Raw genomic sequence first — 12,119 nt, forward strand, 5'->3', positions numbered from 1 at the left:
CTCTAGAAGCTGAAGAACTAGAAGTAGGAGCTATAGGAGGTAGACCACGTCCTCTACTGGTGGCAAGGGTAGCCCAGGCAGGTGGTGTCACCTGAAAACATTACAATCTCCCAATCCTGAAATCCTGAAAAACTGATAAGTCTGCTGCATTTTGATTGAAATCTAAAATTCTACTTTCTCCATATGAAATCCAATGAGGCCGGAACCACTCTCAAACATCCTGAGTCATTTCATGGTAATGTTAAAAATTTAAGTAAAATGATGAAAATGAAGATTAAAGAGAATATCATTTTTACTTTAAGAATTTAACATTACCATGAATAGCATATCAATACTAGGGCCTAGACTTGATCATTAAGCTGTCCCACTCAAAAATTATTTGTTTCTTTCAAAAAAAAATTGCAGCTTATGCAGGCAACGTTTTCTATCAACAGAATACGCGTTTTCTTGATGCAGGACACGACGAAAACCGGCGAATATGTTTTACATTTTACAGGACACGATGAAAAACGTTTTCAACACGTTTTAGGGCCGTTTTCGTGTCTGACACGTAAAATACGGGACATGGGACCTTGGAGGACGTGTCCTGTGACTTAGGTTACTACTAATTCCAGTTATTAAGCTATTACTAAAGGAACCTGCTCTAATACAAATTGTTAGGAACATTGAGAGGGGGGTGAATCCGTATTTCTTATCAATTGGTATATTTTTAACTTTTCAAAGCATTATTGTTATTAAAAATAGATAAAACATGAATCAATAGTAACCAACATCATTCAATAATGCACAAATATCAAGACAATAGACAGAGAGTTTTAGGTGGAAACCCTTATAGGAGAAAAAATATTTTTAATATTTGTCTTTCAATAAAATGTACATCAATATTTTCAACTCCAAATGAAGGAGGCTCCAACCCCCTGATTTACAAGCTCCAACCTGTAAGACGCTCCTACACCCTGTTTACCAGTTGTAACCGAAAGGACGCTCCAATGCCTTGCTTTTTAGGCTCCAAACTGGTGGATGCTCCAACACTCTGTTTACTAGCTGCTATTGGAAGAACGCTCCACGTTTTGTACAAGCTCCAACTTGCCCAACACCACCATGTCGCCCTAGAGTGTTCTTAGGGTCCAACCTGAAGGAGACCCCACTCCCCTGCCTTGCACCACCCTAATTAGCCGACGGATCTCGTTTCAAAATTTTCAGATTGGATCCACCTATGCTCAATATCAATATAAGACAAACTATGACACTCCTGCTCAACGATCAAATACCAAAACTCTGCTCAACAGTCAATCTGATCTCTGCAACACAAACTCTGCTTCAACATTCAATTATGCTGTATCAAACCCTAACATCTCAATAAACACACTTTCATACCCTGGCAGCAACAATATGTTCTCAGCAACCTGTAAATCTGAAGCTTCATAATAGACAACAAACCCGATCCAAAGGATCAAACCTTAATAGCACAAATATGTCAAGTCCACTGTCACAATAAGATCTGCTTCTGCTGAATATCAAGATCAAAAACAATCCCTATTTTGGTCAAGTTACATGTCCTTCGGTCGAATCTCTACTTAGCTGATCATGATCCTAGATGCCACTGCTTCTATTTCTATCCAATTTGTCTCCATACAGCGAACTCTGTAGTATATCAACAACCAACCACTATCTCTTTACTCATTAAACTGTCATACTTCATCAAGTGTACATAACAACTATATCAACATCAACCTTTCAATTATGAGACCTCGGCTTATAATAAAGCCTAATCGGTGCAGACAAACAAAATTACTATAATCATCAGATCCTTCTCTGACTAATGCTTCTTTCGGTTTTCAATTTGGGTCACCATTCACTTTAATAACCCATAAAACATCTAATGAATTAATTGTTCTACAATTTCATACCTTCCAAGCATTGTTCTACAAATTACCCAATGTTTGTTCCTGTGTTGCAAACTGCTTTCTAGATCTTACAATACTGTGACAAATCACACCCCAATTAAAAATGGGAAATTTCAAATTACATAATACCAACTACATTATTTTAATTGTTTCCAAAACTAAGGCACCTTTTTAATACAACAAATGAGATATTGATCGTGGGACCCATATCACCACACTCAACGTACTGTGAGCTATCCACCTTGCATTCACTTGGTTCACACCTGGCAGTTTGCAGACCAAACTGTCCCCAAGACAATGACCAAGCTAAACACACGATATTCGTGTCCAGAAGAATGAACACAATTAAAGGCTGATGACACGTTGTACACAACCACTCCAACTATATATTTTGTTTGCTGTAATCGCACTCTACAGTACTGCAATTAGAAATTTACAACAGGTCATAAAGGTCACAAAGTTTCCATCACATATGTTTGGTCAAGTTCAAACAGTTACGTCAATACTTTGTTCCTCTGTCTTGTTTGCAAGTGGTGACTGTAGCTACAAGACTTATTAAAAGCAAAACATGCCTCTGTAAATGTGAGCTAGAGTAATAGGACTTCATAGGTCTGAAACATGCCTTTCGACCAGCAGATGTAGGCCTAAATCTATTACAAGATTTTCACACAAAAACAATTTGCATCAAGTCTTCAACTCACGGCAAACGATGCCACTGTAATTATGGTCTTTAGTTGAAGATGTAACTTAATCAATTGGTCGAACAGTTCTTGATGTGTTCCAGAGAAAAAAGGATAGGTGGAGAAATCTTCCTTGCTATTCAAAGAGCCACATAATTCGGAAGCCTTATCCCAAAGGTAACAAAAAAAAAAAAAAAAACCTCTCACAATGTGTTCAAGTCTGCATAGGTTAATAGAATAGGTGTGACATATTTGCTGGCCTTAGAGCCTATTAAAACCACCGAAACACACTTGTTATGCTTTAAAAAAAAGGGTTGAAGTTGTTGTTGCTTCAAACCCTAGATATCCCAGAACATAAAACCTCCTTTGCTGGCAATGCTTCACGAACAAAATAATAATTGAAAGCTTATGTGCTTGGAGGATAAACCATAAATGATCAGGCCGGAACACAAAATAGATCAACATAGAGACTATGGAAAGATACACTAATCTCAAGTTGAGTTGCCTTTTCATAAATAAATCCGCATCTTCAGACTTCAATAATTATGACTTTGAGGGAGAGACGAAAGATCATTTCAATAAAACTTCAATCAATCTTCCAAACCCTTGCTGATCCTTAGATTATGGAGATCGAATCAAGATAGGCTTACTGGATTAGGAATTTCTCCACATAAATGAGCTCGAATCTTGTAACAATATTTCACTGGCCTTGGAACCATAGAAGTATACCTGTTATGTTCAGAAGTGGTGCCCTAGTGAGGGCCAAAACTGTAAAAGGTTGCTTCAGATCATTCCTCACTGTCCTTCGCTGGTTTAGAAGAGCCACATCGACTTGATTATCGAACCCTTATGCATATCGATGATTCTTTCAGTAATTTAGGCCGCAAAACTACTTCAAGGACTTCACTTCATATGCCTGCAAAAGGGAGGGGCTATTTTGCGGAATCTAAGACAGAATTGTTGTCCTCGTAAATAACTCCTTGCCTATACAAAAACCAATGAATTCCTAAGCCAAGATAGAAACAAAAATCTACCCAAAAACCCTCTCACATTCCTGCCACTCGACTGATTTAGCAATGTCTCCACAGGGCCGAAGAGGATTTCAGAGCACAAGTCATTCAAAAGAAATTCATTGATAATACATCTATTGGAGGAGAGATCTAATCCTTTTGTACAAATGGGCCAACCAAATTACAATTTTGGAGGGAGAATAGTACTTAAAATTGGAATATTTGAAAAGTTTGGAGCCCAAATAAGAGGGAGAATAGTACTTAAAATTGGAATATTTGAAAAGTTTGGAGCCCAAATAATAGGTCGTCTGCCCAAGGAATAAGGAATTAATTTCTATTTGAAATCAAAAGCCCTGGTTAATTTTAGATAACAATGATATGTCTTATGCTTGCAACAATTACTTCAATGTCCTTTTGTTGATAACAATGATATGTCTTATGCTTGCAACAATTACTTCAATGTCTTTTTGTTAGCCTGAAGATAATTTCCATTTATTTTTCAATAGCAATCACATTAACCATTAATCACATTGACAATAATTGTAGTTAGAACAAAAACAATAAAATGTAGAAGACAAGTCAAGGCAAGAGAACACTAGTGTTTGGCTCAAGCCAGGGGAAAACTCTAAGATGGGAGAAACCCTTGATCAAATCTTTTTATTATAAATATCAAATGTTCAGCAGCGAGAGAGAGCACAATAATACAAATTCAAAGTCAAAATTGACTTGCCAAATGACTGTCCAAAACAGCGCTGTCAAATCTACAATACTGCCCTCAGTCAACAGTGGTCAAATCAACCGTAACCAGTCAACAGTCAAACTTCCCTTCTTGAGCTCGGTCAACCTCAGTCAAACTCAGCCTCCTTTGCTAGTCAAAGTCAGCCCAAAACAGTGCCAAAATAGTCAGTCAAAATCGGTACCAGTTTGCACTTCTTGCTGTGGTCAAACCTATGTTGCAGGAAACGTGGGGTAGGAGGGCGTTTCCGTACGGAAACGAGTACGAAATGCTGAAACGCATTTGGTACGGCCCTGAAACGCGTTTCAGGCCGTACTGCCACGTTTCACGAAACTGAAACGTGGCCAGTATGGCCTGAAACGCGTTTCAGGGCCGTACGACCCACGTTTCAGCATTTACTTGTGTTTTTTTTAATTTTTAATTTTTTTTATTTGTTTTCTAATCTATTCTTACGTTAGCCTAGTGACTTCTAGTTGCTTCCAGATGCCTGTCTAAAGTTATAGAAGTGAACTTTTGCCCTAGTGTTGATATGCAGTTTATGGTAATGTTAAATTCTTAAAGTAAAAGTGATATTCTCCTTTATTTTTCATTTTCATCCTTTTACCTAAATTTTTAACATTACCATGAAATGACTCAGGATGTTTGAGAGTGGTTTCACCCTCATTGGATTTCATATGGAGAAAGTAGAATTTTAGATCTCACTCAAAATCTAGCAAACTTATTTGTTTTTCAGGATTTCAGGATTGGGGGGATTGCAATGTTTCCATTGGATTTTATCATGTACTAGGGTATGGAACTTGTATTTAATCGAGAGAACAAAGCCCTCTATGCAGGGGAGACTCCCAATAATCAAGAGAATGTAGGGTATTAGGGTATGAAACTTGTATTTAATCAAGAGCACTAAGGTCATTCGACTATGTAGGAGGAGACTCCCAATCAAGCACGAGACAAAAAATTAGGAATTTCTCATGGCTGATTTTGGATATTTCTATTTTCATTATGTGATTATTCATTAGTAAATGTGATGTAAATTTAGATACTTATAGTTTATGCATTGACAATTGACAATTTTATCATAATGTAATAATTTAGAATGTGTCATATATGCTTTATGATTGCACATATTTCTTAAATGTTCTAATATATCTATATATATATATATATATATATATAGATATTCGCATTTCCCCGTTTCCAAAATTTGGGGAGGTCGAGTTTCGTATCGCTTCCCGTTTCGGAAACTCGTACCTGTTTCCTCGTTTCGTGCAACCTTGGGTCAAACCTACGGTCAGCTATGGTCACCTAGCCCACATATCCTCAATTTATGTGCCAATTAGTGTGGCCTGCGCAAATAGAAAATCTCCCACAAATATGGCAATCAATGGAGGTCAAATACACCTAAGTCAACACTGGTCAAAGTTGCAAACAACTTCAGATTTTTGACCTCCTAAAATTAGTCCTCCTTTCTGCCACACATGTGAAAAGAACAACTTCCCAATGAGGTGTACGAATCAATCAGATGAGGAGAGAGAATAATGTGTTGTGTGATGATGATGCCAAATGAGGGTGGAGGTCTCTCTTATTTATATGAATTGATGAGAGTCAAAAGACATGTCTGTTGGGCTTCATGAGCCTACATGATGATGTGGCTGACCTTGACAATTTGCACATGTGTGGGCTTCACTTCAAAGACACATTTCCCCTTGTCCAAATTTAGTGATCTTTAGGTCGATTTTGGTCCTTTCGAAAAGAGGAATTTAATGCAATAATTATCTCCATCAAATGAGTTGTCCAAAGTCAAGTTTGGCCCTAGTTGCCAACTTTAACACTCCCTCTCAACTAGGGAGAATTCCACCTACCAATATCTGACCATCGATCATCATGCCATTATGTACCATCTCTGCATCTCGTCTCAACTCTACTGAATATTGATATAAATAATGAAGAAGAATCGATCAAGAGTGAGTCAAAAAACCTTACCACTCCACTGACAAAAGTCAATCCACATAACCAGGGGTAGAACCTTAATCTGACTTGATCCTGAGTGATCAAGTTGTTGAGCATCATGCATCATAGACATTGGGAGTACGGCAGTACACGATGCATCCATCTGTAGTGCTATGGTCCCTATCCTCTTTTCCCAACTCATTGGCCAGATGAGAGGTACTTCCCAAGAGTCCCAAATTGCAAGGGTAGGATGTATGCTTGGGCATCTATAGGAGAAGGTGAACCACTCATCCTGCCCATATGCCATAGGAGAAGGTGAACCACATCCTATGTCTATAAATTTCACTGTAGATCTCCTGATATATGCAATGTCCTAAAGCATAATACTAGATCTACTTCTACCATAAACTTTGCAGAAGCTTAAACAAATATGAGCATCATCAACCAAGAACAAATATCACTGAGAATGAGAAGTAATCAACCATAACACAGAAGATATAACATTGGGGAAAGCACCAGCCTAAAACCCCAACTCTGTATTATCATACAAGTGGAAATCTTGTTCAAGTTACAAAAAGAATCAGCTCTCAAGCTATCCTGCTCTCTCTGCAATCAAACAATACAGCTTACAGACTGAATAAACATAAAATATATCTTCCTCAAGCCCTCCAAGCCTCCTATTTCCTTGCGTAGTTTTGATTGGGGTCCAATGATGTCACATGTGTGAATTGGCCTCATCACACTCACTGTAATCTCTGATCCAACTGCGCAATCCTTAAGGAATAATATTCCTTCTGCATGCAAGGAATATCCTAGCAACTGATAGTACATTGTCCCTCCATCTGATCTCAACTAGGTCTCTGACTGAACTGACATGCATGAGTTATCCATGAGTAAATACTCAGTTATCTGAAATACCGTAGTTACATGCATGCAAGCATTAACTAACTAAAATCTCATTAATTTAACAAACTGTTAAATTAATCTAACTGGACTTGACTCAGTTAACTGAGCCAACTAATTACAACTCACTCTTATCTCTTTAATTGATGGATAAATCCCTCAATCAAAGGAGAAACTGTTGCATGTCTTCACATAGACTTCATGTTCATAATTCCTTAACTAATTAACTCAAGATGAATTAATTAATCAATTTACAAACAACTGTTAATATCAAATTCAAATTTTACTTCCTATGTTTAGTCCAGACGCTGACTAAAATAAGAAGGGATCCCGAAATGCTATTTTTAGAAAAGTTATTTTTAGCACTTTCACTTTCATTGTTGCTAAGATCCACAATGGTTGAACTGCTATTTATAGCCGGGCTATTTATAGCAATGCTATTTTTAGCATTTCTTGTTGCACTTTTCAACACTCCCTCTCAACAAGAAAGGGATTATCAGTAACCCTGATCCTGTCTCTGTGGAACTCGAACTTGCATTTTGACAATGCCTTAGTCAAAATATTTGCATCCTGCTCCTTGGTCGAAACATACTGCAACATCATGATCCTCTTGACCACACAGTCCCATAGATGATGGTAACGGATATCTATATGCTTGGACCTGTCATGAAACACTGGATTCTCAGAGAGTTTTATGCAACTCTGATTATCACAGTATATCACTGTAGGATCCATCATCTGACCAAACAATCCCACTAGAATCTTCTGCATCCAAATGGCCTCGCATGTTGCCTGACTGACAGCCATGTATTCAGCCTCTACTGAGCTAAGTGCAACTGATCTCTGTTTCCTGCTATACCAAGAAACTGCAGTTGAACCAAGGTTGAAGATTCCTCCAGAAGTGCTCTTCCGGTCTAATGGACTACCTGCCCAATCCGCATTCGTGAAGCCTTGCAGCTTCACTCCCTCTATCCGTTTGTACCATAATCCGTACTGTGTAGTGCCTCTGAGATATCTTAGCACATGCTTCATTTCCTTCCAAAACAGCTTGGTAGGTTGAACCATAGCTTGACTCAACTGGTTCACCGCAAAGCATAAGTCGGGTCGTGTGTTCACCAAATACATAAGTGAACCCACCTAGCAACTACTACCTCACCTGAAGTAGCATCTTCCTTCCTCCAGTTCCCATCTAGAGGAGTCTGCATGGGTTTGCACTTCTCCATGTGAAAGCGCCTGAGTATCTCATTGGCATACTTGCCTTGAGACACAAATACTTCCCCATCTTTCTGCCACACTTCCATGCCTAGAAAGTAGTGCATGAGGCCCATGTCCTTCATCTTAAACTCTCTTGCAAGGTCCCCCTTGCAAGATTTGATCAGTTGATCAGATCATCGACATAAAGTATAATAATCAATGGCTTACCTTCTACCATGATGTGGTAAAGGTTCGCATCTGCTTCACTCTTGGTGAAGCCCAGTCCGATGAAATAGTTGTCAATCTTGGTATACCAAGCACGGGGTGCTTGCTTCAGCCCATACAGTGCTTGCTTGAGTCGGCAACATGTGACTCACGATCGAAGGTCTCAAATCCTTTGTGCTGCTCAATGTATACCTCTTCCTCAATCTTCCCATTGAGGAACGTCGTCTTCACATCCATTTGATGGATCTTCCAACCCATCTGAGCTAATAGAGCTAGCATTGATCTGCTAGATGAGTACCTTGCTACGAGAGCAAAGGTCTCATCGTAGTCAATTCCCTCAACCTTTGAGAAACCTCAGGCAACAAACCTTGCCTTGTGTTTCTCAACACTGCCATCAGCTACCTGCTTTACCTTGTAAAGCCATCGGGAACTAACCACTGACTTGTCCCCAGGTCTAGGGACAACATCCCACACACTGTTTTATATGATAAAACCGTACTCTTCTACCATTACATCAACCCAGACTGGTTGTTGCACTGCCTCCTGAAAAGAAGAAGGTTCGGTTGCTACACACTCCCCAACCAAGGCCATGTAACTAGTGTATCTCTCAGGAGATCTCCTCTGTCTACGCTGAGATGATGGCTGCCCCACATTCTCTCTCGCATTTAGCATCAATCTGTCAACTTCCCGCGAGCGTTTCCGCCCGTCTCTAGAAGACTCTCCAGGAGTGGTGGTCCCCACTACTGGATCCTCTGCATGTGGCTAATCCACATCATCAGGAGGCTCCTCCTCCTTTGGAACTAAAAATTCCTCATCTCCATGCAACTTGAGCTCCCTCTCAAGTGACACTCGCATGGCTCTCTGTTTGTTGAACTTCAAATCCCTGCGCACTACGGTCCTCTGACTAGCAGGCAGAACACACGATAGTTGTGGGGTGTATCTGTGTACCCCATAAGTATCCCCAACTTAGCTGTTGGGTCTAGCTTCTTCCGAGCATCTTTGGTCACATGACAGTAAACTGATGATCCAAAGATGCGAAAGTGACTCACATCTGGTCGCTTCCCCGAAAAAGCCTCCATAGGTGTCTTCATCCCCAAGATACGATGAGGACTTCTGTTCTGAAGGTACACTGTTGTATTGCATGCCTCAGCCCACAGATGAAGTGGTAGGCCTTGGTCATGCAACATCGCTCGAGCTGCTCCCACAATAGATTTGTTCTTCCTTTCGGCCACCCCATTCTGTTGTGGGTTATGAGGTGTCATCAGTTCCCGTTTAATTCCTTCTGCAGCGCAAAAGTCTTTAAACTGCTGGGAAACATACTCTCCACCATTGTCGCTACGCAAGGCTTTTACTTTCTTTCCAGATTCTTTCTCTGCCAAGGCTTTAAACTCACAAAACCTCAAGAAGGTCTGATCCTTCTTTTGCATAAAGTAGATCCAACATCTACGAGAAAAATCATCAATAAAAATAACATAGTACCTTTGCTTAGCGGTGGAGGCTGTAGAGAATGGTCCACATACATCTGAGTGAACTCGCTCCAGGATTGCTCCAACTCTACTATCCCGATCCTGAAAGGAAGCTTTTGCATACTTACCCAGGGTGCATCCTTTGCATGTATCTATTTGCTCCAGTTTTCCCTTGGGTAAGCCGGTAGAAATTTGCTGCATGATCTTCAAGGCCCCGTGATGCAAGTGGCCCAGTCTTCTATGCCACAGCTTGCCAATATCTTAGCTTTGCACCACCTCTGCTTTGGAACTCAGTGCAGCACAATCATCTACCTCCAGCTTGTAGAGATTCTTTACTTGAATCCCAATTCGCTTGGTCTGTCCGGTGCCGATATGCCTCAAGAAAATTTTTCCTTTACTAAAGACTACATCATAGCCTTTATCTTCTAGCATAGCAATAGACACAAGATTCTTTTTCAGACCTGGTACATACTTAACAACAGATAGGGTGAGAGGAGCACCATGCTCCCTCTGAAACACAACTGTACCTTCTCCTGAGACACAGTAGCGCCCATCTTGATCCACATCTGGAGATCCTTCTCCTCCAATGTACTGAAAAGATTCTTGTCACCCGACATGTGGAAAGAAGCTCCACTGTCTAGGTACCAAACACATCCCACCATGGATGAAACCATGCATGCGATAAGAGAGAAATCCAGCTCAAACTGTGAGGCTAATGCATCACCATCAGATCCCTTGGAGGAACCCTTCTTGGATTTCTTTTGTGGACAATTCATTGCATAATGGCCCACTTCATGACAGTGAAAGCATCACACTTTCGACTTGTCAACCTTCTTCCCACCATGAGAAGATTTGGATTGGGACGCCTTCCCTTTCCCTTTCTTAGCTTTACTCGCTAAAGCTAGATTTTCTTCATCATCTTGTTTTGATGAAGATCCATCCCTGGTGCTTTGCCTTATCTCCTCCTGCATCAGATCCGACCAAAGTCGTTCCCAATCTGGCAGTTTCTCTCTTCCATTAACCGAGTCTTGGTAGTTATGCCAGCTCTTAGGAAGACCAAGGAGTGCAAGACTCACCATCTCATCATCAGCGGTCACGATCCCTACGCTTCCAAGCTCATCCCTGCAGGTGGTGAGCTTGTTCAAGAATGTAGAGATTGTGTCGCCCTTTTCGCACTTGATCTTTCGAAGCTTGTCTTTCAACGCCAGCTTCCTCTGATCGCTGCTATTCTGATAAAGATTTTTCAATGTTTTCCACATCGAAAACGAAGTCTTCTTCCCATGGAGGTTCGAGCCAATGTGATCTCGAACTCCCTCCAGGAGGATTCTCCTTGCTTTAGCCACACACTTTTTCCATTCCGCTAGTTGAGTAGCATCAATCGGCTTTTGGACTTCTTGATCAATGAAGTCCTTTAGACCGTTATCTTCTAATATTGCCTCCAAGCAATCCTTCTAAGCTATATAATTTGAACTGCCATCAAGGGCATATTCGAGTCTTAAACCACTGAACGCCATAGGTGAAATAGATGTGATAAGAACTCAATTCAATATTCAGAAACCAAACTTCGTACTTCTCCTGCTTGTATACTATTCTTCCTTGATCACCTTAGCTCCGATACCATGTAGAAATTTCACTGTAGATCTCCTCATATATGCAATGTCCTAAAGCATAATACTAGATCTACTTCTACCATAAACTTTGTGGAAACTTAAATAGATATGAGCATCATCAACCAAGAACAAATATAACTGAGAATGAGAATTAATCAACCATAACACATAAGATATAACACTAGGGAAAGCACCAACCTAAAACCCCAACTCTGTATTATCATACAAGTGGAAATCTTATTCAAGTTACAAAAAGAATCAGCTCTCAAGCTATCCAGCTCTCTCTGCAATCAAATAATACAGCTCACAGACTGAATAGACATAGAATATATCTTCCTCAAGCCCTCCAAGCCTCCTATTTCCTTGCACAGTTTTGATTTGGGTCCAATGATGTCACATGTGTGAATTGGCCTCATCACACTCACTGTAACCTCTGATCCA

At 40.1% G+C, this 12,119-nt stretch overlaps 1 long non-coding RNA gene across 1 annotated transcript; it reads right to left on the reverse strand.

Moving 5' to 3' along the window:
* Nucleotides 1–1,204: 1,204 nt before the first annotated feature.
* On the reverse strand, nucleotides 1,205–3,792 carry LOC149233042 (uncharacterized). Its single transcript, XR_016247589.1, has 2 exons — nucleotides 3,317–3,792; nucleotides 1,205–1,644 (listed from the first exon to the last, which is right to left on the reverse strand). It is a non-coding gene; the product is annotated as an uncharacterized LOC149233042 (long non-coding RNA).
* Between the last annotated feature and the right edge of the window lie 8,327 nt (nucleotides 3,793–12,119).

The sequence above is a fragment of the Pinus tabuliformis genome, chromosome J (genome assembly GCF_031772625.1).
Source record: "Pinus tabuliformis cultivar Carrire ecotype Pingquan chromosome J, CPIR1, whole genome shotgun sequence".
NCBI classification, from domain to species: domain Eukaryota; kingdom Viridiplantae; phylum Streptophyta; class Pinopsida; order Pinales; family Pinaceae; genus Pinus; species Pinus tabuliformis.